The sequence below is a fragment of the Equus caballus genome, chromosome 8 (genome assembly GCF_041296265.1).
Source record: "Equus caballus isolate H_3958 breed thoroughbred chromosome 8, TB-T2T, whole genome shotgun sequence".
Classification (NCBI taxonomy): Eukaryota; Metazoa; Chordata; class Mammalia; order Perissodactyla; family Equidae; genus Equus; species Equus caballus.
In genome coordinates, this window is record NC_091691.1 from 38,680,429 (window position 1) to 38,707,693 (window position 27,265).

General features: G+C 52.8%; 1 pseudogene; it reads left to right on the plus strand.

The window, feature by feature from the left end:
• The first annotated feature begins 4,800 nt into the window (after window positions 1–4,800).
• LOC138915345 (dual specificity mitogen-activated protein kinase kinase 2 pseudogene) overlaps window positions 4,801–27,265 on the plus strand; it is a 74,328-nt pseudogene continuing 51,863 nt past the window's right edge.

The following is a 27,265-nucleotide window of genomic DNA, read 5'->3' on the forward strand; positions in this document are numbered from 1 at the left end:
CTGCAAGGGCACTGCATACAACTTCAGAAGGCACTGCATTCATCTTTGAGACCACTGCATCCACCTTCAGTGGAGACTGCTTTCACATCTGGGAACATTCCATCCACCGTCAGCAGCACTGCATTCAACTTCTGGGACACTGTATCCACCTTGTGGGACACTGCATCCATTGCATGGGCATGGCATCCACAAATGAGGGACACTGCATGTGGCACTGCAACCACTGCAGGATCACTGCATCCACCTTCATGGGCACTGCATCCTCTGTCAAAACATATTGCATCCACCTTGTGGGACACAGCATCCACCTCATGAGAACTGCATCATCCATCACAACATACTGCATCCACCTTCTGTGACACGACATCCACTGCATGGGCACTGCATTCACATTCAGGGACACTGCAGGGAGCACTGCAACCAATGGGTGATCACTGCATCCACCTTCACAGGCACTGCATCTTCCGTCACAACCTTCTGCATACACCTTGTGAGATTCTGCATACAATGCATGGGCACTGCATCCACATTCAGGGACAATGCAGGGGGCACTGCAACCACTGCAGGGACACTGTATCCAGTTGAAGTGGCACTGCAGGTGCACTGCAACCACTGCAGGATCGCTGCATCCACCTCCATGGGCACTCCATCCTCCCTCACGACATACTGAATGCACCTTCTGTAACACTGCAACCCCTGCATGGACACTGCATCCACATTCAGTGATACCCCAGGGGACACTGCAACCACAGCAGGGACACTGCATCCCGCTGAAGTGGCACTGCAGGTGCACAGCAATCACCGCAGGATCACTGCATCCACCTTCATGGGCACTGCATCCTCTGTCACAACATACTGCATCCACCTTGTAGGACTCTGCATCCACTGCATGGGTACTGCATCCACATTCAGCGACAGAGAAGGGGCACTGCAAGCACTGCAGAGCCACTGCATCCAGATGAAGTGGCCATGCAGGAGCTCTGCAATCACTCCAGGTTCACTACATCAAACTTCATGGGCACTGCATCATCTGTCACAACATACTGCATCCACGTTGTGGGACACTGCACCCACTGCATGGGCACTGCATGCACATTCCAGGACAATGCAGGGGCACAGCAACCACTGCAGGGTCACTGCATCCACCTTCATGAGCACTGCATCATCCTTCATAACATACTGCATCCACCATGTTGGACACTGCATCCACAGCATGGGCACTGCATCCACATTCAGGGACAATGCAGGATGCACTGAAACCACAGCAGGGACCCTCCATACATCCCAAGCAGCACTGCAGGCACACTGCAATCACTGCAGGCTCATTGCATCCACCTTCGTGGACACTGCATCCTCTGTCACAACACACTGCATCCACATTCTGGGACACTGCAGCCACTGCAGGGACACTGCATCCAGCTGAACTGGCACTGCAGGTGCACTGCAATCACGGCAGAATCACTGCATCCACATTCATGGGCACTGCATCCTCTGTCACAACATACTGCATCCACCTTCTGTGACTCTGCAGCCCCTGCATGGACACTGCATCCACATTCAGTGACACTGCAGGGGACACTGCAACCACAGCAGGGACACTGCATCAAGCTGAAGTGGCACTGCAGGCACACAGCAATCACCACAGGATCACTGCATCCACCTTTATGGGCACTGTATCTTCCATCACAACATACTGCATCCACCTTGTGGGAATCTGCATCCACTCCATCAGCACTGCATCCATATTCAGGGAAAGAGAAGGGGGCACCGCAAGCACTGCAGGGACACTGCATCCTGATGAAGTGGCAATGCAGGCGCACTGCATTCACTTCAGGTTCACTGCATCCACCTTCATGGGCACTGCATCCTCCATCACAACATACTGCATCCACCTTGTGGGACAATCCATCCACTGCATGGGCACAGCATCCACATTCAGGGACACTGCAGGTGGCACTGCAACCACTTCAGGGACACTGTATCCAGCTGAAGTGGCGCTGCTGGCACCCTTCCATCACTGCAAGTTCATTGCATCCACCTCCATGGGCACTACATCCTCCGTCACGACATACTGCATCCACCTTGTGGGACACGTTATCCACTGCATGGACACTGCATTCACATTCAGGGACACCGCAGGTGGCACTGCAACCACTGCAGGATCACTGCATCCACCTGCATGGGCACTGCATCCTCCGTCACAACATACTGCATCCACCATGTTTGAAAATGCTTCAACAGCATGGGCACTGCATCCACATTCAGGGACAATGCAGGGGACACTTCAACCACTGCAGGGACACTGCATACAGCTGAAGTGGCACTGCAGGCACACTGCAATCACTGCAGTCTCACTGCATCCACCTTCGTGTGCACTGCATCCTTGGGCACAACATACTGCATCCACATTGTGGGACTCTGCATCCACTGCATGGGCACTGCGTCCACTTTCAGGGACAGAGATGGGGGCACAGAAACCACTGCAGGGACATTGCCTCCAGCTGAAGTGGCACTGCAGGCGCACTGCAATCACTGCAGGTTCACTGCATCCACCTTCATGGGCACTGCATCCTCCGTCACAACATACTACATCCAACTTGTCGGACACTGCACCCACTGGATGGGCACTCCATCATCCATCATGACATACTGCATCCAACATGTGGGACACACCATCAACAGCATCTGCACTGCATCCACATTCAGGGACAATGCAAGGGCCACTGCAACCACTGCATACAGCTGAAGTGGCACTGCAGGCGTACTGCAATCACTGCAGGTTCACTGCATCCACCTTTGTGGGCACTGCATGCTCCATCACAACATATTGCATCGCCCTGCCGTGACACTTGTGCCCCTGCATGGGCACTGCATCCACATTCAGGGACACTGCAGGGGGCACTGCAACCACTGCAGGATCACTGCATCCACATTCAAAGACACTGAAGGGGACACTGCAACCACTGAAGGAACACTGTATCCAGCTGAATTGGCACTGCATGTGCTCTGCCATCACCGCAGTTTCATTGCATCCACCCTCATGGGCACTGCATCCTCCATCACAACATACCCCATCCACCTTGTGGGACACTGCATCCACTGCATGGGCACTGCATCCACCTGCAGGAGAAGACCGAATCCACATGCAGGGGCAATCCATCCACCGCCAGGGTCACTGCATCCACCTTCTTGTACACTGTATCCTCCTCAGTCACACTGCATCCACCTTCAATGACACTGAATCCACATCAGTGATGCTGCCGTCACCTCCAGGTCCACTGCAGGGGCGCTGCATCCACTGCAGGGGCACTGTATCCACCTTCACCTACACTGCCTTGACTGTCACAAGGGAATGCATCCACCTTCTGGAACACTGCATCCACCTCAAGGACACTCTATCTGCCTTCAGGGACACTGCCTCCACATTCAGGGCCACTGCATGGCCCCTGCAACAATTGCAGGGGCACTGCATCCCCCTTCAAGGACACTTAATCCACATCAGTGATGTTGCAGCCACCTCCAGGTACACTGCAGGGGCGCTGCATCCACTGCAGGGGCACTGCATACAACTTCAGAAGGGACTGCATTCATCTTTGGGCCCACTGCATCCACCTTCAGGGGAGACTGCTTCCACATCTGGGGACACTCCATCCACCATCAGCAGCACTGCATTAACCTTCTGGGACACTGCATCCCCCTCAGGGACAGCGCATCCATCATCATAGACACTGTATCCTCCTGCAGGGACACTTCCTCCCCCTTCGGAAGGTACTGCATTCATATTTGTGCCCACTGCATCCAACTTACGGGACACTGCATCGACCTCAGGGACGCTGCATCCACATTCACACGCACAGCATCCTCCTTCAGCAGGTATTGCATTCATCTTTGGGGGCACTGAGTCCACCCTCTGAGGCACTAGATCCAACTTCTGGGACACTGCATCCACTGCATGGACACTGCATCCACATTCAGGGACACTGCAGGGGGCACTGAAACCACTGCAGGGACACTGCATCCAGCTGAAGTGGCACTGCAATCACTGCAGGATCACTGCATTCACATTCATGGACACTGTATCCTCCGTCACAACGGACTGCATCCACCTTCTGGGACACTGCATCCACCTCAGTCACACTGCATCCACCTTCAAGGACACTGAATCCACATCAGTGATGCTGCATCCACCTCCAGGTCCACTGCAGGGGCGCTGCATCCACTGCAGGGACACTGCATCCACCTTCACCTACACTGCCATGACAGTCACAAGGGACTGCATCCACCTTCTGGAACACTGCATCCACCTCCGGGACACTATATCCACCTTCAGAGACCCTGCATCCACTGCAGGGGCACTGCATCCACATTCAGGGTCACTGCATGGCCCCTGCAACAATTGCAGGGGCACTGCATCCCCCTTCAAGTACACTGAATCCACATCAGTGATGCTGCAGCCACCTCCAGGTACACTGCAGGTGAGCTGCATCCACTGCAGGGACACTGCATCCACTTCAAGGTCAGTGCATCCACCTTCAGAAGGTACTGCATTCATAGGTGTGCCCACTGCATCCAACTTCAGGGACACAACATCGACCTCAGGGACGCTGCATCCACATTCACACGCACTGCATCCTCCTTCAGCAGGTATTTCTTTCATCTTTGGGGGCACTGCATCCACCCTTGGGGGCACTAGATCCAACTTCTGGGACACTGTATCCACTGCATGGGCATTGCATCCACGTTCAGGGATACTGCAGGGGGCACTGAAACCACTGCAGGGACACTGAATCCACACCAGTGATGCTGCAGCCACCTCCAGGTCCACTGCAGGGGCGCTACATCCACTGCAGGGGCACTGCCTCCACCTTCATGGACACTGCATCCACCGTCAGAAGGGACTGCATCCCCCTTCTGGGACACTGCATCCACCTTCTGGAGGTACTGTCTCCACCTTCTTGGACCATGCATCCAGCTTCTGGGACACTGCTTTCACCTTCAGGGACACTGCATCCACCCTCAGGAGGTACTTCATTCACGTTTGGGGTTACTGCATCCACCTTCAGGGACACTGCAACCACCTTAGGGACGCTGCATCCCCCTTCAGAAGGTACCGCATTCATCTTTGGGGGCACTGCATCCAACTTCATGGGAGACTGCATCCACATCCAGGGGGCAATCCATGCACCTTTGTGGGCACTGCAGCGACCTTCAGGGCCACTGCATCCACCTTCCTTATGAACGGCATCCACTTTCAGGAATACTGCATCAACATCAGGGACGCATCATCCACCTTCCACGACACTGCATCCACCGTCAAAAGGTAAGGAATTCATCTTTGAGCCCACTGCATCCACCTTCAGGTAGACAGCTTCCACATTCTTTCAGAATGAACTCAATCTTGGGTGCACTGATCCCACTTGCAGGTACAGGGCATCCACTCAAGAGCACTACCTCCACCTTCACGGACACTACATCCACATTCAGGGACCCGGTATATGCTTCAAGGACCGTGCGTCCACCTTCTGAAGGTACTGCTTTCATTTTGGCGTGCAATTCATCCACCCTCACGGGCACTGCATCCACCTTCAAGAACACTGCATGCACTGCAGGGGCACTGCATACAACTTCAGAAGGAACTGCATTCATCTTTGGGCCCACTGCATCAATCTTCAGGGGAGACTGCTTCCACATCTGGGGACACTCCATCCACTGCATTCACCTTCTGGGACACTGCATCCACCTCAGGGACAGTGCATCCATCATCACAGACACTGTATCCACCTGCGGGGACACTTCATCCCCCTTCAGAAGGTACTGCATTCATTTTGGGGCCCACTACATCCACCTTCATGGACACTGCATCCTCCATCACAACATACTGCATCCACCTTCTGGGATACTGCGTCCACCTCAGTCACACTGCATCCACCTTCAAGGACACTCAATCCACATCAGTGATGCTGCATCCACCTGTAGGTCCACTGCAGGGGCACTGCATCTACCTTCACGTACACTGCATTGACTGTCAGAAGGTACTGCATCCACCTTCTGGGACACTGCATCCTACTCAAGGACATTATATCCACCTTCAGGGACACTGCATCCACTGCAGGGGCACTGCATCCACATTCAGGACCACTGCATGCCGTTTCGGGCACCTGGTTCTGGCCTGTGCTGGACCTGTTCCTGGTGTAGCCGTCACATGGTTCCAGGGTGTCCAGCACATGATTCTGGCATGTCTGGCAGGTGGTTCAGTCATGTCTGGCACCTGGTCTTGGCGTGTGCTACACCTGTTTCAGGGGTATCCAGGACGTGGTTCTCACAAGACTCTCAGATGGTCCAGGCATGTCCAGCAGGTGGTCCCTGCATGTCGGGCACCTGGTTCTGGCATGTGCTGGACCTGTTTCTGATGTATCCATCACATGGTTGTGGCTTGTCCAGCATATAGTTCTGGCGTATTCGGCAGGTGGCTTCAGCGTACCGGGTACCTGGTTCCGGTGTATCTGACAGATGGTTCCATGGTGTCTGGCAGGTGGTTCCTGTGTGTTTGACATGTGGTTCTGGTGTGTCCTGAAGGTGGTTCCGGAGTGTTCGGCTGGTGATTACTGTGTGTCCGGAACCTGATTCCATTGTGTGCCGTTGCTGCTTTCAGAGTGTCCAGGTGTTGGTTCTGGCGTGTCTGGCAGTTGGTTCCTGCATGTCCAGTGGGTGATTCCGGCATGTCCGGCATGTTGATCCAGGCTTTTCTGGAATTTGTTTCTGGCGTATCCAGGACCTGGTTCCGGTGTATCCGGCAGGTGATTTTGGCATGTCTGACAGGTTGTTCTGATGTGTTAGGCTGGTGGTTCCGGCTTGTCTGGCAGGTGTTTGTGGCATGTCCAGCACCTGGTTCTGGGGTACTCGGCAGGTGATTTCACTGTTTCTGGTACCTGGTTCCGGCATATCCAACAGGTGGTTCTGAAGTGTCTGGCAGGTGGTTCCAAAGTGTCTGGCATGTGGTTCCGGTACATTCGGAAGATGGTTCCGGCCTGTCCATTGAGTGCTTTCGGCATGGCCATGAGTCGGTTCTGGCGTGTCAGAGTGATGGTTGCAGTGTGTCTGGTAGGTGGGTCCAGGTTGTTCTGGCATGTCCAGTGGGTGCTTCCAGTGTGTCTGGTGGGTCATTCTGCTTGTCTGTGTGGTGGTTCCAGAGTGTCCGGTGGGTGGCTCTGGAATGTATGTCGGGTTTTTCCTGCATCCAAGTGCCCTGGTTCCAGCATATCCAGCAGGTGATTTTGGCGTTTCCGGCAGGTGGTTCCAGCGAGTCAAGCAGGTGGTCCCGGCGTGTTTGGCAAGTGGTTCAGGTATTTCCGGGACGTGGTTCCAGCGTCTCTGGCACGTGGTTCTGGCATATCTTAGAGGTGGTTCTGGCATGCAGGGCCTGTGATTCCAGAGTGTCCGTCAAGTGGTTCTGGCGTATCTGGCAGGTGATTTTGGCATGTGAGTCAGGTGGTTATGGCATGTCTTGCAGGTGCTTCCGGTGCATTCTGGACCTGATTCTCGCATCAGTGGTGTGTGGTTCCAGAGTGTCCAGATGGTGGTTCCAACATGTCCTACAGTTGGTTCCAGCGTGTCAGGCATGTGGGTCACACATGTGCAGTGGGTGGTTCCAGCGTTTGCCACAGATGGTTCTGGTGCATCCGGAAGGTGGTTTCGGCATGTGCGGCAGATGGTTCAATCTTGTCCGGCAGGTGGATCAGTCATGTGGGGCACCTGGTTCTGGGGTGTGCTGCACCTGTTTCTGGCGTATCCGGCAGGTGGTTCCATTCTGTGTGGCACATGGTTACGGGGTATCATGCAGGTGATTTCGCCATGTCCTGTGGGTTGTCCAGGCATGCCCAATACCTGGTCCTGGCGTGTCCGGCAGGTAGTTTCATCGAATCAGACACCAGCTTCCGGCGTATCCAACAGGTGGTCCCAGCACGTCTGGTAGGTGATTCCGGCGTGTGCAGCACATGGTTCCGGCGTATCCGGCAGGTGATTTTGACGTGTCCGGCAGGTGGTTCTGGCATGTCTGGCAGGTGGTTCAGTCGTGTCTGGCGCCTGGTCTTGGCGTGTGCCACACCTGTTTCCAGTGTATCCAGGAGGCGGTTCTCTCAAGACTGGCTGGTGGCCCAGGCGTGTCCAGCAGGTGGTCCTGGCATGTCGAGCACCTGGTTCCAGTGTGCCCGGCATGTCGTTCTGGACTGTCCATCAGGTGTTTCAGGCTGGTCTAGCAGGTGGTTCAGGTGTGTCCAGCAGCTGTTTCAGGTGTGTCCGTCACCTGGTGCTGGCCTGTGCTGGACCTGTTCCTGGTGTAGCCATCACATGGTTCCACCGTGTCCAGCACATGGTTCTGGTGTATTCGGCAGGTGGCTTCAGAGTACCGGGTGCCTGGTTCCAGTGTATCTGATGGTTGGTTCCATGGTGTCTGGCAGGTGGTTCCTGTGTGTCTGGCATGTGGTTCTGATACGTTCTGAAGGTGGTTCCGGCGTGTCCGGCAGGTGGCTACCGTGTGTCTGGAACCTGATTCCATCGTGTGCAGTTGGTGATTTCAGAGTGTCCTGGTTTTGGTTCCAGCATCTCTGGCAGTTGGTTCTGCCATGTGCGGTGGGTGGTTCTGGCATGTCCGGCAGGTTGTTCCGGCCTTTCTCAAAATCGGTTCTGGTGTATCCAGGACCTGGTTTTGGTGTATGCGGCAGGTGATTTTGGCATGTCAGGCTGGTGGTTCCAGCTTGTCTGGCAGGTGTTTGTGGCATGTCCGGTACCTGGTTCTGACGTATTAGGCAGGTGGTTTCAGTGTATCTGGCACCTGGTTCCAGCATTTCCAACATGTGGTTCCGAAGTGTCTGGCATTTGGTTCTGGTACGTTTGGAAGATGGTACAGACACATCTGTTGTGCACTGCTGGCATGTCTGGAAGTAGGTTCTGTCGTGTCACAATCATTGTTCCAGTGTGTCTGGCGGGTGGTTCCAGTTGGTTCTGGCATGTACGGTGTGTGCTTCCGGTGTGACTGGCGGGTCATTCTGGCATGACTGTGTGGTGGTTCAAGAGTGTGCAGGAGGTGGTTCTGGCATGTCTGTCGGATTTTTCCAGCGTCTAAGGGGCCTGGTTCCAGCGTATCCGTCAGGTGATTTTGGCGTGTCCAGCAGGTGGTTCCAGCGAGTCAAGTAGGTGGTTCCAGAGTGTTTGGCAGGTGGTTCAGGCGTGTCCAGTAGGTTGTTCAGGTCTGTGCGGGAGGTGGTTCCAGCGTTTCCATCACGTGGTTCTGGCATACCTGAGAGGTTCCGGCATGCCCGGCATGTGATTCCAGAGTGTCCGTCAAGTGGTTCTGGTGTATCCGTCAGGTGATTTCAGAGTGTGAGTCAGGTGGTTCTGGCATGTCCTGCAGGTGCTTCTGGCTCGTTCTGGACCTGATTCTCTCGTGTGTGGTGGGTGATTCCAGAGTGACCAGATGATGATTCTGACATGTCCGACAGTTGGTTTCTGCGTTTCAGGCAGGTAGGTCACACATGTTGGGCAGGTGTTTATGACGTGTGCCACAGATGGTTACTGCACTTCCGGAAGGTGGTTTTGGCATGTCCAGCAGGTGGATCAGTTGTGTAGGGCCCTTGGTTCTGGCGTGTGTTGCACCTGTTTCTGGCGTATCCGGCAGGTGACTCCAGCGTGTCCGGCAGGTGGTTCCATTCTGTCTGGCACATGGTTACATGGTATTATGCAGGTGATTTTGACGTGTCCTGTGGGCTGTCCAGGCATGTCTGACACCTGGTTCTGGCATGTGTGGCATGTAGTTTCAGTGAATCAGGCACCTCGTTCTGGCATATCCAATAGGTGGTCCCGGGATGTCTTGTAGGTGATTCCGGAGTTTACGGCACATTGTTCTGGCGTATCTGGCAGGTGATTTCAACGTGTCCCTCAGGTGGTTCCAGCGTGTCCGACACCTGGTTCTGGCATGTCTTGCAGGTGGTTCAGTTGTGTCCGGCACCTGGTCTTGGCGTGTGTGACACCTGTTTCTGGTGTATCCAGCAGGTGGTTCTCAAAAGACTGGCAGGTGGTTCAGGCGTGTCCAGCAGGTGGTCCTGGCATGTTGGGCACCTGGTTCTGGTGTGCCCGGCATGTGGTTCCAAACTGTTTGTCAAGTGGTTCACACTGGCCTAGCAGGTGTTTCAGGTGTGTCCGGCAGCTGTTTCACACGTGTCTGGTACCTGGTTCTGGCCTGTGCTGTATCTGTTTCTGGTGTATCCATCAGATGGTTCCAGTGTGTCCGACACTTGGTTCTGGCGTATTCAGCAGGTGGCTTCAGTGTACCAGGCGCCTGGTTCTGGCGTATCTGACAGTTGGTTCCATGGTGTCTGGCTGGTGGTTCCTGTGTTTCCGGCATGTGGTTCCGGTACATGCTTAAGGTGATTCTGGCGTGTCCGGTAGGTGGCTACAGTGTGTCCATTACCTGATTCCGTCATGTGCGGTTGGTGCTTTCAGAGTGTCTAGGTGTTGGTTCCGGCGTGCCTGGCCGTTGGTTCCCACATGTCCGGTGCAGGATTCCAGCAGGTTGTTCCGGCCTTTTGTGGAAATTGGTTCTGGCATATCAGGACCTGGTTCTAGTGTATCTGGCAGGTGATTTTGGCATTTCCAGCAGGTTGTTCTGACGTGTTAGGATGGTGGTTCCTGCTTGTCTTGCAGGTGTTTCTGGCATGTCCGGCACCCAGTTGTGGCGTATTCGGCAGGTGCTTTCAGTGTATTTGACACCTGGATGTGGCATATCCAAAAGATGGTTCTGAAGTGTCCGCCAGTTGGTTCCAGCATGTCAGGGAGGTGGGTCACACATGTCCGGCGTGTGGTTCCATCGTGTGCCACTGATGGTTCCAGCGTATCTGGAAGGTGCTTTCAACATGTCCAACAGCTTATTCAGTCGGGCCTGGCAGGTGGATCAGTCATGTGGGGCAGCTGGTTCCAGCGTGTGCTGAGCCTGTTTCTGGCATATCCGGTAGATGGCTCCAGCGTGTCCAGCAGGTGGTTCTGTTGTGTCTGGCACATGGCTACAGGGTATACTGCAGGTGGTTTTGAGGTGTGCTGAGGGCTGTCCAGGAGTGTCCCACACCTTGTTCTGGCGTGTCTGGCAGGTAGTTTCAGTGAATCAGGCACCCGGTTACAGCGTATCCAACAGGTGGTCCCGGCATGCCTGATAGGTGATTCTGCCGTGTGTGGCTGGTGGTTCCGGTGTATCCAGCAGGGGATTTCGATGTGTCTGAGAGGTGGTTCTCACAAGACTTGCAGGTGGTTCAGGCGTGTCCAACAGGTGGTTCTGGCGTGTCGGACACCTGGTTCCGGTGTGCCCGGCATGTGGTTCCGGATTCTCCGTCAAGTGTTTCAGGCTGGTCTAGCAGGTGTTTCAGGTGTGTCTGGCAGCTGTTTCAGGCATGTTCAGCACCTGGTTCTGGCCTGTGCTGGATCTGTTTCTGGTGTATCCATCACATGGTTCTGGAGGGTCCAGCACATGATTCTGGCATATTCGGCAGGTGGCTTCAGTGTACCAGGCGCCTGGTTCTGGTGTATCTGACAGTTGGTTCCATGGTGTCTGGCAGGTGGTTCCTGTGTTTCTGGCATGTGGTTCTGGTACATGCTTAAGGTGGTTCTGGCGTGTCCGACAGGTTCCTACCCTGTGTCCGGGACCTGATTCCATCATGTGCGGTTGGTGCTTTCAGAGTGTCCAGGTGTAGGTTCCAGCGTGCCTGACAGTTGGTTCCCACATGTCCAGTGTGGGATTCTGTCATGTCTGGCAGCTTGTTTCAGCCTTTTCCGGAAATTGATTCTGGCATATCTGGACCTGTTTCCGGTGTATCCGGCAGGTGATTTTGGTGTGTCTGGCAGGTTGACCTGGCATGTTAGGATGGTGGTTTCGGTTTGTCTGGCAGGTGTTTGTGGCATGTCTGGCACCTGGTTCTGGTTTATTCAGCAGGTGGTTTCACTGTATCTGGTACCTGGTTCCAGCAGGTGATTTTGACATGCCGGGCAGCTGGTTCCAGCGTGTCTGGCACCTGGTTCTGGCATGTCTGGAAGGTGCTTCAGTCGTGTCCGGCACCTGGTCTTGGAGTGTGCTACACCTGTTTCCGGTGTATCCGGGAGGTGGTTCTCACAAGACTGGCAGGTGGTCCAGGCATGTCCAGCAGGCAGTCCTGGCATGTCGGGCACCAGGTTCTGGCCTGTGCTGGACCTGTTTCTCATGTATCCGTCAAATAGTTCCAGTGTGTCCAGCACATGGTTCTGGCATATTCAGCAGGTGGCTTCAGCGTTCCGGGTGCCTGGTTCCGGCATATCTGACAGTTGGTTCCATGGTGTCTAGCAGGTGGTTCCTGTGTGTTTGGCATGTGGTTCTGGTACGTCCTGAAGGTGGTTCTGGCGTGTCAGGCAGATGGCTACCATGTGTCTGGAACCTGATTCCGTCATGTGCTGTTGGTGCTTTCAGTGTGTCCAGGTGTTGGTTCCAGTGTGTCTGGCAGTTGGTTCCCACATGTCCGGTGGGTGATTCTGGCATGTCCGGCATGTTCATCCAGCCTTTTCCGGAAATTGGTTCTGGGGTATCCAGGACCTGGTTGCGGTGTATCCGACAGGTGATTTTGACATGTCCAACAGGTTGTTCCAGTGTGTTAGGCTTGTGGTTTTGGTTTGTCTGGCAGGTGTTTGTGGTGTGTCCGGCACCTGGTTCTGGCACATTCAGCAGGTTGTTTCACTGTATCTGGCACGTGGTTCTGGCATATCCAACAGGTGGTTGCGAAGTGTCTGGCAGGTGGTCCCTGTGTGTCTGGCACGTGGTTATGGTACATTCGGAAGATGGTTCTGGCCTGTCCATTGAGTGCTTCTGGCATGTCCAGGAGTATGTTCTGGCATGTCAGAGTGATGGTTCCAGAGTGTCCGGCGGGTGGTTCCAGGTGGTTCTGGTGTGTCCGGTGGGTGCTTCCAGTGTGTCTGGTGGGTCATTCTACATGTCTGTGTGGTGGTTCCAGAGTGTCCAGCAGGTGGTTCCGGCATGTATGTCAGGTTTTTCCGGCGTCTAAGGAGCCTGGTTCCAGTGTATCCAGCAGGTGATTTTGGCGTGTCCAGCAGGTGGTTCCAGCGAGTGAAGCAAGTGGTTCCGGCATGTTTGGCAGGTGGTTCAGGCATGTCCAGCAGGTGGTTCAGGTCTGTCCGGGAGGTGGTTCTGGCATGTCCGGCACATGGTTCTGGCATATCTGAGAGGTGATTCCAGCATGCCCGGCATGTGATTCTGGAGTGTCCAAGTGGTTCTGGCATATCTGGCAGGTGATTTTGGCATGTGAGTTAGGTGGTTATGGCATGTCCTGCAGGTGCTTCCGGCGCATTCTGGACCTGATTCTCTCGTGTGTGGTGGGTGGTTCCAGAGTGTCCAGATGATGGTTCCAACATGTCCAACAGTTGGCATAAGCGTGTCAGGCAGGTGGGTCACACATGTGTGGTGGGTGGTTCCGGCATGTGCAAGAGATGATTCTGGAGCATCTGGAAAGTGGTTTCAGGATGTCTGGCAGATGGTTCATTCTTGTCCAGCAGGTGGGTCAGTCGTGTGGGTCACCTGGTTAGGGCATGTGCTATGCCTGTTTCTGGTGTATCCAGCAGGTGGCTCCGGTGTTTCTGGCAGGTGGTTTCATTCTGTCTGGCACATGCTTACAGGGTATCATGCAGCTGATTTTGCCGTGTCCTGTGGGTTGTCCAGACGTTTCTGACACCTGGTTCTGGTGTGTCTGGCAGGTAGTTTCAGTGAATCAGGCAGCTGGTTCCAGCATATGCAACAGGTGGTCCCGGCATGTCTGGTAGGTGATTCTAGCGTGTGATTTCAACATGTCTGGCAGGTGGTTCCAGTGTGTCCGGCACCTGGTTCTGGCATGTCTGGCAGGTGCTTCAGTCGTGTCCGGCACCTGGTCTTGGTGTGTGCTACACCTGTTTCCGGTGTATCCGGGAGGTGGTTCTCACAAGACTGGCAGGTGGTCCAGGCGTGTCCAGCAGGTGGTCCTGGTGTGTCGGGCACCTGGTTCTGGCCTGTGCTGGACCTGTTTCTCATGTATCCATCACATGGTTCCAGCATGTCCAGCACATGGTTCTGGCATATTCGGCAGGTGGCTTCAGCGTACCGGGCACCTGGTTCCGGCGTGTCTGACAGTTGGTTCCTTGGTGTCTGGCAGGTGGTTCCTGTGTTTTTGGCATGTGCTTCTGGTACGTCCTAAAGGTGGTCTGGCATGTCTGGCAGTTCGGTACCGTGTGTCCGGAACCTGATTCCATTGTGTGCCGTTGGTGCTTTCAGCATGGGCAGGTGTTGGTACTGGTGTGTCTGGCAGTTGGTTCCCACATGTCTGGTGGGTGATTCCAGCGTGTCCGGTATGTTGATCCAGCCTTTTCCGGAAATTGGTTCTGGCATATCCAGGACCTGGTTCCAGTGAATCTAGCATGTGATTTTGGTGTGTCCCACAGGTTGTTCCGGTGTGTTAGGCTGGTGGTTCCTGCTTGTCTGGCAGGTGTTTGTGCCATGTCCAGCACCTGGTTCTGGCGTATTCGGCACGTGGTTTCACTGTATCTGGTACCTGCTTCTGGCATATCCAACACGTGGCAGGTGGTCCATCATGTTCACCTGGTGGTTCAGGCGTGTCCAGCTGGTGGTTCAGGTCTCTCCAGGAGGTGGTTCCAGCATGCCAGGCAAGTGGTTCTGGCATATCTGAGAGCTGCTTCCAGCATGCCCGGCATGTGGTTCCAAAGTGTCTGTCAAGTGGTTCTGGCATATCCGGAAGGTGAATTCGGCGTGTGAATCAGGTGGTTCTGGTGTGTCCTGCAGGTGCTTCCAGTGCATTCTGGACCTGATTATCATGTCTGTGTTTGGTGGTTCCAGAGCGTACAGATGATGGTTCCGATGTGTCCGACAGTTGGTTCCAGCGTGTCAGGCAGGTGAGTCACGTGTCTCTGGCCTGAATCATTTGGCTGAGGCATGAATGATTGTCCTTCCACATGCTTAGGATGAGAGAGACAATAGGATGTTAACCAACAGCTCTTTAGAAGTTATGAGAGAACTTGCTTTCCACAGTACACTGACAGCATACTGGCAACCTCTCATACTGCCCTCGTGCACTGGTGGAGAGAGTGTCAGAAAGCACCTATGTCAGAAAGGCCAAGTTTGCTCTCAGCTGTGTCCTACATTGCTGTAGACATGGAAGGCACAAAACACTGCCTCCATCCCTCAATGGGAGACACACCACAATCCATCTTGCTTCCAGCACTTTAGGAAGCTGAGAAAGAACTCGCTTTCCACAGTGCTCTTACAGCATACCAGGAACCTCTCAGAAAAAGGCAGCTGAAACGCTCTTTCTTTAGACCCCTTAACTCGTGGCTTTAGAACTTCTGCTTCTGGGAAATTTCCATCTTGCCAACCTGGCTCAGACAAAATGCCTACATCTTCCCCTTAAGCAACTGGGCAGAGGCCCGAATGATTGTGCTTCCACATGCTTAGGAGAAGAGAGACCACAGGCTTTTTACCAACCACTTTTGTACACTGGTGGAGAGAGTGTCTAAAAGCACCTATGTCAGAAAGGCCACTTTGCTCTCAGACATGCCCTACATTGCTCTAGAGGTGGAAGGCAGAAGGCACTGGCTCCATCCCTCAAGGGGAGACAAGCCAAAAACCATCTTGCTTCCAGCTCTTTAGGAAGGTGAGAAAGAACTCACTTTCCACAGTGCTCTTACAGCATCCTGGGACTCTCTCATACAAAGGCAGCTCAAACGCCATTTCTTTTCAGCCCTTAACTCACCACTTTAGAACGTCTGCTTCTGCCACATTTCCACCTTGCCAACCCAGCTCAGAAGAAATGCATACATCTTCCCCTCAAGCAATGGGGCCCAGTCCCAGATGATTGTGCTTCCACATGCTTAGGAGGAGGGAGACAATAGGCTTTTAACCAACCACTTTTGTGCACTGCTGGAGAGAGTGTCAGAAAGCACTTATGTCAGAAAGGCCCCTTTGCTCTCATGTGTGCACTACATTGCTCTAGAGGTGGTGGCACAAAGCACTGCCTCCATCCCTCAAGGGGAGACCAGCCACTATCCATCTTGCTTCCAGCTCTTTAGGAAGCTGAGATAGAAGTCGCTTTCCACAGTGCTCTTACAGTGAACCAGGAACTATCATACAAAGGCAGCTGAAATGCCGTTTCTTCCCAGCCCTTCCCTTGCCACTTTAGAACTTCTGCTTCTGCCACATTTCCATCTTCGCAACGCTGCTCAGACGAAGGCCTACATATTCCCCTTAAGCAAGGGGGCTGAGGCATGTATGATTGTGCTTGCACATGCTTAGTAGAGAAGAGACAATAGGCTTTTAACCAACTGCCTTTGTGCACTGGTGGAGAGAGTGTTAGAAGGTCCTTTGTCACAAATGCCCCTTTGCTCTCAGCCGTGTCATACTTTGCTCTAGAGGTGGAAGGCACAAAGCACTGTCTCCATCCCTCAAGGGGAGACAAGCCACAATCCGTCTTGAGTCCAGGTTTTTAGGAAACTCAGGAAGAACTCGTTTTCCCCAGTGTTCTTACAGCGTACTGGGAACCTTTCATACAAAGGCAGCTCAAACACCATTTCTTATCAGCCCTTAACTCGCTGCTTTAGAACTTCTGCTTCTGCCACATTTCTACCTTGCCAACCTGGCTCAGACGAAATGCCTACATCTTCCCCTTAAGCAACAGGGCCGAGGCCCGAATGATTGTGCTTCCACATGCTTAGGAGGAGAGAGACAATAGGCTTTTAAACATCTGCTGTGTTCACTGGTGGAGAGAGTGTCAGAAAGCACCTATGTCAGAAAGGCCCTTTTCCTCTCAGCCGTGTCCTACATTGCTCTAGCAGTGGAAGGCACAAAGCACTGCCTCCACTTCTCAAGGGGAGAGAAGCCACAAACCATCTTGCTTCCAGCTCTTTAGGAAGCTGAGAAAGAACTCACCTGCTGTATACAAAGGAACCATGCTCCTTAGACGCTGGAAAAACCTGAGAGACATGCCAAAACCACCTGCTGCACACTCTGTAACCACCACACGGTCATGCCAGGACAACCCACCAGAAACACCCACCATACATGCCAGAACCACCTGGAACCACCTGCCGGACAGAGTGGAACAATGATTCTGACACAACAGAACCTTCTCTCAGACATGCTGGCAGTACACAACAGACACGCCGGAACCATCTTCCGAACATAGCAGAACCACATGCCAGACACTTTGGAACCACCTGTTGGATATGCTGTAACCAGATGCCAGAGACACTGAAACGACCTGCTGAATACACCAGAACCAGGTGCCGGACACACCACAGACACCTGTCATACAAACCAGAACAACAAGCCTAACATGCCTTAACAGCCTGCTGGAAATGGAAACACCAAAATCACCTGCCAGATACACTGGAACCAGGTCCTGATATGCCAGAGCCAATTCCTGGAAAAGTCCAGAACAACCTCCCGGAAACGCTGGACACATCCACTGGACATGCAGGAACCAACGGCCAGACATGCTGGAACAAACACCTGGACACTCTGAAAGCACCAACGGCACACGATGGAATCGCATCCCAGACACATGGTAGCCACCTGCTGGACACGCCAGAACCACCTTCAGAACGTACAGGAACCACATGCCAGACACACAGGAAACACCTGCCAGACACCATGGAACCAACTGTCAGATACACTGGAACCAGGTGCCCAGTACACTGAAGCCACCCGCCGAATACTCCAGAACCATGCACCAGACATGCTGGAACCATGTGACGGATACACCAGCAACAGGTCCAGCACAGGCCAGAACCATATGCCCCACACGACTGATCCACCTGCCGGACAGGACTGAACCATCTGCCAGACATGCCGAAACCACCTTCTGCGTCCGCCGGAACCATCAGTGGCAAACACCTGAAACACCCACCGGACATGTGTTACCCACCTGCCTGACATCCTGGAACCAACTGGCAGACACGTCGGAACCATCATCTGGACACTCCAGAAACACCCACGGCAGACATGAGAATTGGGTCCAGAACACGCTGGAAGCACCTGTAGGACACACCAGAACCACCTTACTCACATGCCAAAGTCACCTGCCATATACGCTGGAACCAGGCCCCTTAGATGCCAGAAATACCTGAAAGACATGCCGAAATCACCCACCAGACACTCTGGAACGACCACACAGACATAACAGAACGACCCACAAGACACACCAGAAGCACCCACAAATCACATCAGAACTACATGGAACCACCAGCCGGACACACTCGAACCATGACTCTGACATGCCAGAACCAACTCCAGGACATGCCAGAAGCACCCAATGGACACGCCAGAACCATCTTCTGAACGTACCAGAACCACATGCCAGACACACAGAAACACCTGCCAGACACTTCGGAACCACCCGTTGAATATGCCAGAACCAGGTGTCAGATACACTGAAACCATCTGCCGAATATGCCAGAACCAAGTGCCGGACACGCCACAAACACCTGCCACACAAGCTAAAACCAACAGCCTAACACAGCGGAACAACCTGCCGGACATGCCAAAATCACCTGCAGGATACACCAGAACCAGGTCCTGGATATGCCAGAACCAATTTCCAGAAAATGCTGGAACAACCTGCCGTACATGCCGGAATCACCCACCGGACATGCGGAAACCAACTGCCAGACACGCCAGAACCAACACCTGGACATTCTGAAAGCACCAACCAGACACGAGGGAATCAGGTCCTGGACACACAGTAGCCACCTGCCGGACACGCTGGAACCATCTTCTGAACATACCAGAACCACATGCCAGACACACAGGGACCACCTGCCAGACACTTCGCAACCACCTGTTGGATATGCCAGAACCAGGTGCCAGATACACTGAAACCACCTGCCGAATACACCAGAATCAGGGGTTGGACACACCACAAACATCTGCCAGACAAGCCAGAACCACCAGCGTAACACGCCAGAACAACCTGCCAGAAATGCCAAGATCACCTGCCAGATACACTGGAACCAGACCCCTTAGATGCCAGAAAAACCCGACATACATGCTGGAACCACCCACTACACACTTTGGAACCACCACACCGTCATGACAGAATGACCCACTAGACACACCAGAAGCACCCACCAGACACGCCAGAACCACCTGGATCCACTGGCTGGACACAATGCAACCATGACTCTGATCCACCTGAACCAACTCCCAGACACGCCAGACACACACATGGACACGCTGGAACCATCTTCTGAATGTAACAGAACCACCTGCCAGACACTTTGGAACCACCTGTTGGATATGCCACAACCAGGTGCCAGATACACTGAAACCACCTGCCGAATACACCAGAACCTGGTGCCGGACACGTCACAAACACCTGCCAGACAAGCAGGAACCACCAGCCTAACATACTGCAGCAAACTGCTGGACGCACTAAAATCACCTGCTGGATACACCAGAACCATGTCCTGGATATGCCAGAACCGATTTCCAGAAAAAGCAGGAAAAACCTGCCAGACACGCTGGAATCACTCACCGGACATGCGGGAACCAACTGCCAGACACACCAGAACCAACACCTGGACACTCTAAAAGCACCAAATGCACATGATGGAATCAGGTCCCAGACACACGGTAGATACCTTCTGGATATGCCGGAACCACCCTAGAATGTACTGGAACCACATGCCAGACACACAAGAACCACCTGCCAGACACCATGGAACCAACTGTCAGATACGCCGGAACCAGGTGCCCGGTACGCTAAAGCCACCTGCCAAATATGCCAGAACCATGTGCCGGAGACACTGGAACCATGTGATGGATACACCAGAAACAGGTCGGGCACAGGCCAGAACCAGGTGCCAGAAACGCCTGAAACAGCTGCCAGACACACCTGAACCACCTGCTACACCCACCTGAGCCACTTGATGGACAATCCGGAACCACATGCCAGGCACACTAGAACCAGGTGCCCGACATGCCAGAACCACCTTCTGGACATGCCTGAACCACCTGCCAGTCTTGTGAGAACCACCTGGTGGATACACCAGAAACAGGTGTCACACATGCCAAGACCAGGTGCCGGACATGACAGAATCACCTGCAAGACATGCCAGAACAAGGTGCTGGACACGCTGGAACCACCTGCTGGACACGTCAAAATCACCTGCCTGATACTCTGGAACCACCTGCCGCATATGCCAGAATCACCTACCAGACATGCCAGGACCAACTGTTGGATACGCCAGAACCAGGTGCCTCATTCGCTGAAACTACCTACCGGACATGCAAGAACCAGGTGTGGGACACTCCTGGACAGCCCACAGGACACGTCAAAATCACCTGCATGATACCCCGTAACCATGTGCCATACAGAATGGAACCACCTGCCAGACACGCCGGAGCCACCTGCTGGATACACCAGAAACAGGCGCTGCACATGCCAGAACCAGGTGCCCCACACGACCGATCCACCTGCTGGACAAGACTGAACCAGCTGCCAGACATGCTGTAAACACCTTCCAGATGTGCCGGAACAACTTTTGGCACACGCCGGAACCACCAGCCACACATGTGTGACCCACCTGCCGACACGCTGGAACCAACTGTCAGACACGTTGGAACCATCATCTGGACACTCTGGAACCAACCACCGCACACGCGAGAATCAGGTCCAGAAGGCGGCAGAAGCACCTGCAGGACACAGCAGAACCACCTGACTCAAAGGCCGAAATCACCTGCCGGATACACCAGAACTACTTGACGGACACTCTGGAATCACATGCTGGTCATGCCAGAACCACCTCTCAGATATGCCACAACCACGTGCCGGACACGCAGGAACCACCTCCCGGACAGACCTGAACCACCTGGTGGACATGCCTGAACCACCTGCCTAACACACCGGAACCACCTGCTGAATCACTGGAACCACCTGTCGGACATGCCAAAATCACCTGCCAGATACTCTGGAACCAGACCCCTTAGATGCAGGAAAAACCTGACATACATGCCGGAACCACCTGCCGCACACTCTGGAACCACCACACACACATGCCAGAACAACCCGCCAGATACACCAGAAGCACCCAATGGACATGCCAGAACCACCTGGAACCACCCGCCGGACACACCAGAACCATCACTCTGACATGCCAGAACCAACTCCTGCACATGCTGGAAGCAGCCACTGGACACGCCAGAACTATCTTCCGAATGTACAAGAACCTCATGCCAGACACACAGGAACCATCTGCCAGACACTTGGGAGCCATCTGTTGGATATGATGCAACCAGGTGCCAGAGACACTGAAACCACCTGCTGAGTACGCCAGAACCAGGTGCCGGACACGCCACAAACACCTGCCAGACAAGCCGGAACCACTAGCCTAACACTCCGGAACAACCTGCCGGACACGCCAAAATCACCTGCTGGATACACCGGAACCAGGTCCTGGATATGCCAGAACCAATTTCTGGAAAAGGCTGGAACAACATGCCGGACACCCTGGACTCACCCACTGGACATGTGGGAACCAACTGCCAGACATGCCAGAACCAACACCTGGACACACTGAAAGCACCAACAGCACACGATGGAATCAGGTCCCAGACACATGGTAGCCACCTGCCACACACACCAGAACCACCTTCAGAACATACCGGAACCAAAAGCCAGACACACAGGAACCACCTGCCAGACACCATGGAACCAACTGTCAGATACGCTGGAACCAGGCACCCAGCACGCTGAAGCCACCTGCCAAATACACCAGAACCATGTGCCGGACATGCCCGAACCATGTGATGGATAACCCAGAAACAGGTCCAACCCAGGCCAGAACCAGGGGCCCAACACCCAAGAACCACCTTCTGGACACGTCTGAACCACCTGCCAGTCTTGTGAGAACCACCTGCCAGATACACCAGAAACAGGTGTTGCACACACCAAGACCAGGTGCCGGACACGACTGAACCACCTGCAAGACATGCCAAAATCAGGTATCTGAAACACTGGAACCACCTGCCAGACACGTCAAAATTCCCTGCCAGATACACCAGAACCACCTGCCGCACACACTGGAATCACCTACCAGATATGCCAGGCCCACATGTTGGATATGCCGGAACCAGGTGTCAGACACGCCACAAACACCTGCCAGACAAGCCGAAACCACCTGCCTAACATACCGGAGCATCCTGCCAGATATGCCAAATCACCTGCCGGATACATTGCAACCAGGTCCTGGATCCGCCAGAACCAATTTCCAGAAAATGCCAGAACAACCTTCCAGACATGCTGGAATCACCCACCGGACATGCAGGAACCAACTGCCAGACATGCCGGAACCAACACCTGGACACTCTGAAAGCACCAACCGCACAAGACAGAATCAGGTACTGGACACCTGGTAGCCACCTGCAGGACACACCACAAGCACCCTAGAATGTACCAGAACCACATGCCAGACACACAGGAACCACCTGCCAGAAAGCAGGGAACCAACTGTCAGATACGCCAGAACCAGGCGCCTGGTACGCTAAAGCCAGCTGCCAAATACTCCAGAACCATGTGCCAGACACGCCAGAACCATGTGACAGATACACCAGAAACAGTTCCGGCACAGGCCAGAAACAGGTGCCCAACATGCCAGAACCACCTGCTGGACACGCCTGAACCACCTGCCAGTCTTGTGAGAACCACCTGACAGATACGCCACAAACAAGTGTTGCACACTCCAAGACCTGGAACCAGACAATGACTGAACCACCTTCAAGACATACCAGAACCAGGTGCCGGACACACTGGAACCACCTACCGGACATGTCAAAATCCCCTGCCGGATATGCCAGAGCCACATGCCGCACACGCTGGAATAACCTACCAGATATGCTGGGATCACCTGTTGGATAACACCGGAACCAGGTGCCAGATTCGTTGAAACTACCTGCTGGACATGCCAGAACCAGGTGTCGGACACATCTGGACAACCCACAGGGCACGTTGAAATCACCTGCATGATACCCCATAACCATGTGCCACACAGAATGGAACCACCTGCTGGACACGCTGGAGCCACCTGCCGGATATGCCAGAAACAGGCACAGCACATGCCGGAACCAGGTACCCCACACAACTGATCCACCTGCCAGACAAGACTGAACCATCTGCTGGATATGCCAAAACCACCCTCCGGATGCACCGGAACCATCTGTGGCACACGCCGGAACCACCCGCTGCACATGTGTGACCCATATGCCTGACACACTGGAACCAACTGTCTGACATGTCAGAACCAACATCCGGACACTCTGGAACCACCCACCCCACATGTGAGAATCAGGTCCAGAACGCGCTGGAAGCACCTCCAGGACACGCCAGAACCACCTGACTCACACGCCAAAATCACCTGCAGGATATGCCAGAACCACTTGATGGACACTCCGGAATCACATGCCGGGCATGAAGGAACCACCTCTCTGAAATGCCAGAACCACGTGCCAGACATGCTGGAACCACCTCCCGGACAGACCTGAACCACCTGCTGGACACATCTGAACCACCTGCCGATCACGCCAGAAACACCTGCATGACTCGCTGGAACCACCTGGCGAACACGCCAAAATCATCTACGGGATATGCTGGAACCAGTCCCCTTAGATGCCGGAAAAACCCGGCAGACGTGCTGGAACCATCCCCGGACACTCTGGATCAACCACACAGTCATGCCAGAATGACCCACCAGACACACCGGAAGCACCCAACGGACATGCCAGGACAACCTGGAACCACCCACCGGACACTCTGGAACCATCACTCTGACATGCCAGAACCAACTCCCGCACATGCTGGAAGCACCCAACGGACACGCTGGAACCATCTTCCGAATGTACCAGAACCACATGCCAGACACACAGGAACCACCTGCCACACACTTCGGAACCACCTGTTGGATATGCCGCAACCAGGTGCCAGATACAACAAAACCACCTGCTGAAAACTCCAGAACCAGGTGCCGGACACGCCACAAGCACCTGCCAGACAAGCCGGAACCACCAGCCTAACACACCAGAACCACCTGCTTGACTTGCAGAACTACCTGCTGGACACGCCAAAATCTCCCGAACAGGACAGCAGCCCGCCAGCTGCTGCCGCCGGTCCCACAGACTGCAGCTGTCACCCAGACGGGGCACAGGGCTGCCAGAGATCTCCTGAGAGAGGACTGGGGATGGGTGGAGTTCCAGCAGCTGGCTCCATGGCCCAGGGGGAAACTCCAGGGTCCCGTTCGGGCAGCAGGCAAAGCCTCTACTCGCCATAAGCCGAGAGGCTCCACCCAGCATTCAGAACGCCGGGAGGGTCCCGAAGAGGAGAATCCCAAACAGGGCAGCAGCCCGCCAGCTGCCACCGCCTGTCTCACAGACTGCGGCTGTCACCCGGACAGGGCATGGGGCTCCCCGAGATCCTGGGGGAGAGGACTGGGGCTGGGTGGAGTTCCAGCGGCCCGGCTCCACAGCCCAGGGGGAGACTCTACAGTCTCACAGCAGCCTCAGCAAAAGCCTCTACACAGCACTGGTAGAGAGACCCCACCCAGCAACCACAAGGCTGGAAGACCCTGGGACAAAAGTAGCATAGCTAGGTGAGCTAACCACAGACTGCAGAAGATGCCCATAGCTCTGCTGTGACCTATAGTGGACAAGTGAGATTTTGTGGGCTCCGACAGTGACAGAGCTGCAAATATAGGTGATCCTGCCCCTGGCCGCTGGGAAAGCCCATAACACCACTGCAGACCCTAAGGATGGAGCACGTCTAGGTGGTCTGCAACAGTAGGCACCAGCAGCATGAAGCCCCCTTGTGACTGCCCCCACAGCTGAAGAGGGACCCCACAGGACCACTGTGACTACAAGGAGGGGCCCAGGCCCAGTTAGCAACAGCTAATAAGGTTCCTGGTTGGTGCAGTATAAACAGCTGTTCCCCCACCACACCAGTAGAAACAAGTGGAAAAAGTAACTAAACTCTATCTCTATGCAGAGGCAGAAATCTACACCATCAAACAAGACGAAAAAAATATATTAAATCTCCAGAACAGAAGGAAAATGACAAATACCCAGAAAACAATCAAAGAGACAATGAAATCTATAACCTAAATGATGATGACTTCAAAACAGCCATCATTAAAAAACTCAATGAGTTAAAAGAGAATTCAGATAGACAACTCAACGAGTTGAGGAGCTATGTCACAAAAGAGTTTGATACTATAAAGAAGAACCAAACAGAAATACTGGAAATGAAGAACACAATAGAGGAGATTAAGAAAAGTCTAGATGCTCTGAACAGTAGGACCGATAATATGGAGGACAGAATTAGCAATTTGGAAGATAGGAATATAGAGATGCTGCAGGCCAAGGAGGAGAGAGAACTAAGACTAAAAAGAAAACAAGGAACTCTCTGAGAATTATCCGACTCAATTAGGAGATGCAACGTAAGGATTATAGGTATACCAGATGGAGAAGAGAAGGAGAAGAGGGAAGAAAGCCTGTTCAAAGAAATAATGGCTGAGAACTTCCCAAACTTGGGGAGAGAGATGGAACTTCATGTTACAGAAGCCAATAGATCTCCAAACTTTATCAATGTAAGAAGACCAACCCCAAGGCATATAGTAGTGAAGCTAGCAAAAGTCAACGACCAGGAGAAAATAGTAAGGGCAGCCAGGCAGAAGAAAATAACCTACAAAGGAACCCCCATAAGGCTATCAGCAGATTTCTCAGCAGAAACTTTATAGGCTAGAAGAGAGTGGAATGATATATTCAAAACTCTGAAGGACAAAAACCTGCAGCCAAGAATACTCTACCCAGGGAAAATATCCTTCAAATATGATGGAGAAATAAAAACATTCCCAGATAAATAAAAATTAAGGGAGGTCATTACCATAAGACCTCCTCTTCAAGAAATGCTGAGGAAAACCTTCATACCTGAAAAATAAAAAAGGAAAGGGGCTACAAAACCAAGAGCAAAGGAGATAAGTAGAAGGACAATAACAGAAAGTAGCAGCTCTCCATCAGAACAGGTTAGTAAAAGTTAAATAAAACATTAAAGATAAAAGGAAGGGAAACACCAAGAATAAATATAATCCTGTCATTTTAACCACAAACTCACAACACAAGAAAGAAGGGGGAAAGAAAATCTGACAATAACAACTTAGAAGGGGAAGAGAAAAGTGATGGAAGGTTTTAATTTAAGGAAATAAGAGGCTATCAGAAAATGGACTATCTCATCTATGAGATGTTTTATACTAACCATCTGGTAACCACTAAACAAATAACAAGAATAAAGACACAAATTACAAATAAGAAGAAAGCCAATACAGAAATTTACATACCTGAATTAGTAATCCAAAAATCATGGGACGAGAAACAAAGGAAATGCAAGAGAACTGGAAAACAAGAGATAAAATGGCAGCTGTAGGCCCCCACATTTCAATAATCACTCTAAATATAAATGGATTGAACTCTCCAATCAAAAGACCCAGAGTGGCAGGATGGATCAAAGAACAAGACCCAACAATATGCTGCCTCCAGGAAACACACCTCAGCCCCAAAGACAAACACAGACTCAGAGTGAAGGGATGGAAGACAATACTCCAAGCTAATAATGAACAAAAGAAAGCAGGTGTTGCTATACTTATATCAGACAAAGTAGACTTCAAAGCAAAACAGATGTAGAGAGACAAAGAGGGACAGTATATAATGATAAAAGGGACACTCCACCAAGATGACATAACACTTATAAATATATACGCACCCAACACAGGAGCACCAAAATTTGTAAAGCAACTCTTAACAGAACTAAAAGGAGACATCAACAACAATACAATAATAGTAGGGGACCTCAACACCCCATTAACACCAATGGATAGATCATCCAGACAGAAAATCAACAAGGAAATTATAGAATTAAATGAAAAATTAGACCAGATGGACTTAATAGATATATACAGAACACTTCATCCAAAAACAGCAGGTTACACATTCTTCTCAAGTGCGCATTGAACATTCTCAAGAGTAGACCATATCTTGGGAAACAAAACAAGCATCAATAAATACAAGAGAGTTGAAATAATATCGAGCATCTTTTCTGATCATAATGCTATAAAACTAGAAATCAACTACAAGAATAAAGCAGGGAAAGGGGCAAAAATCTGGAGA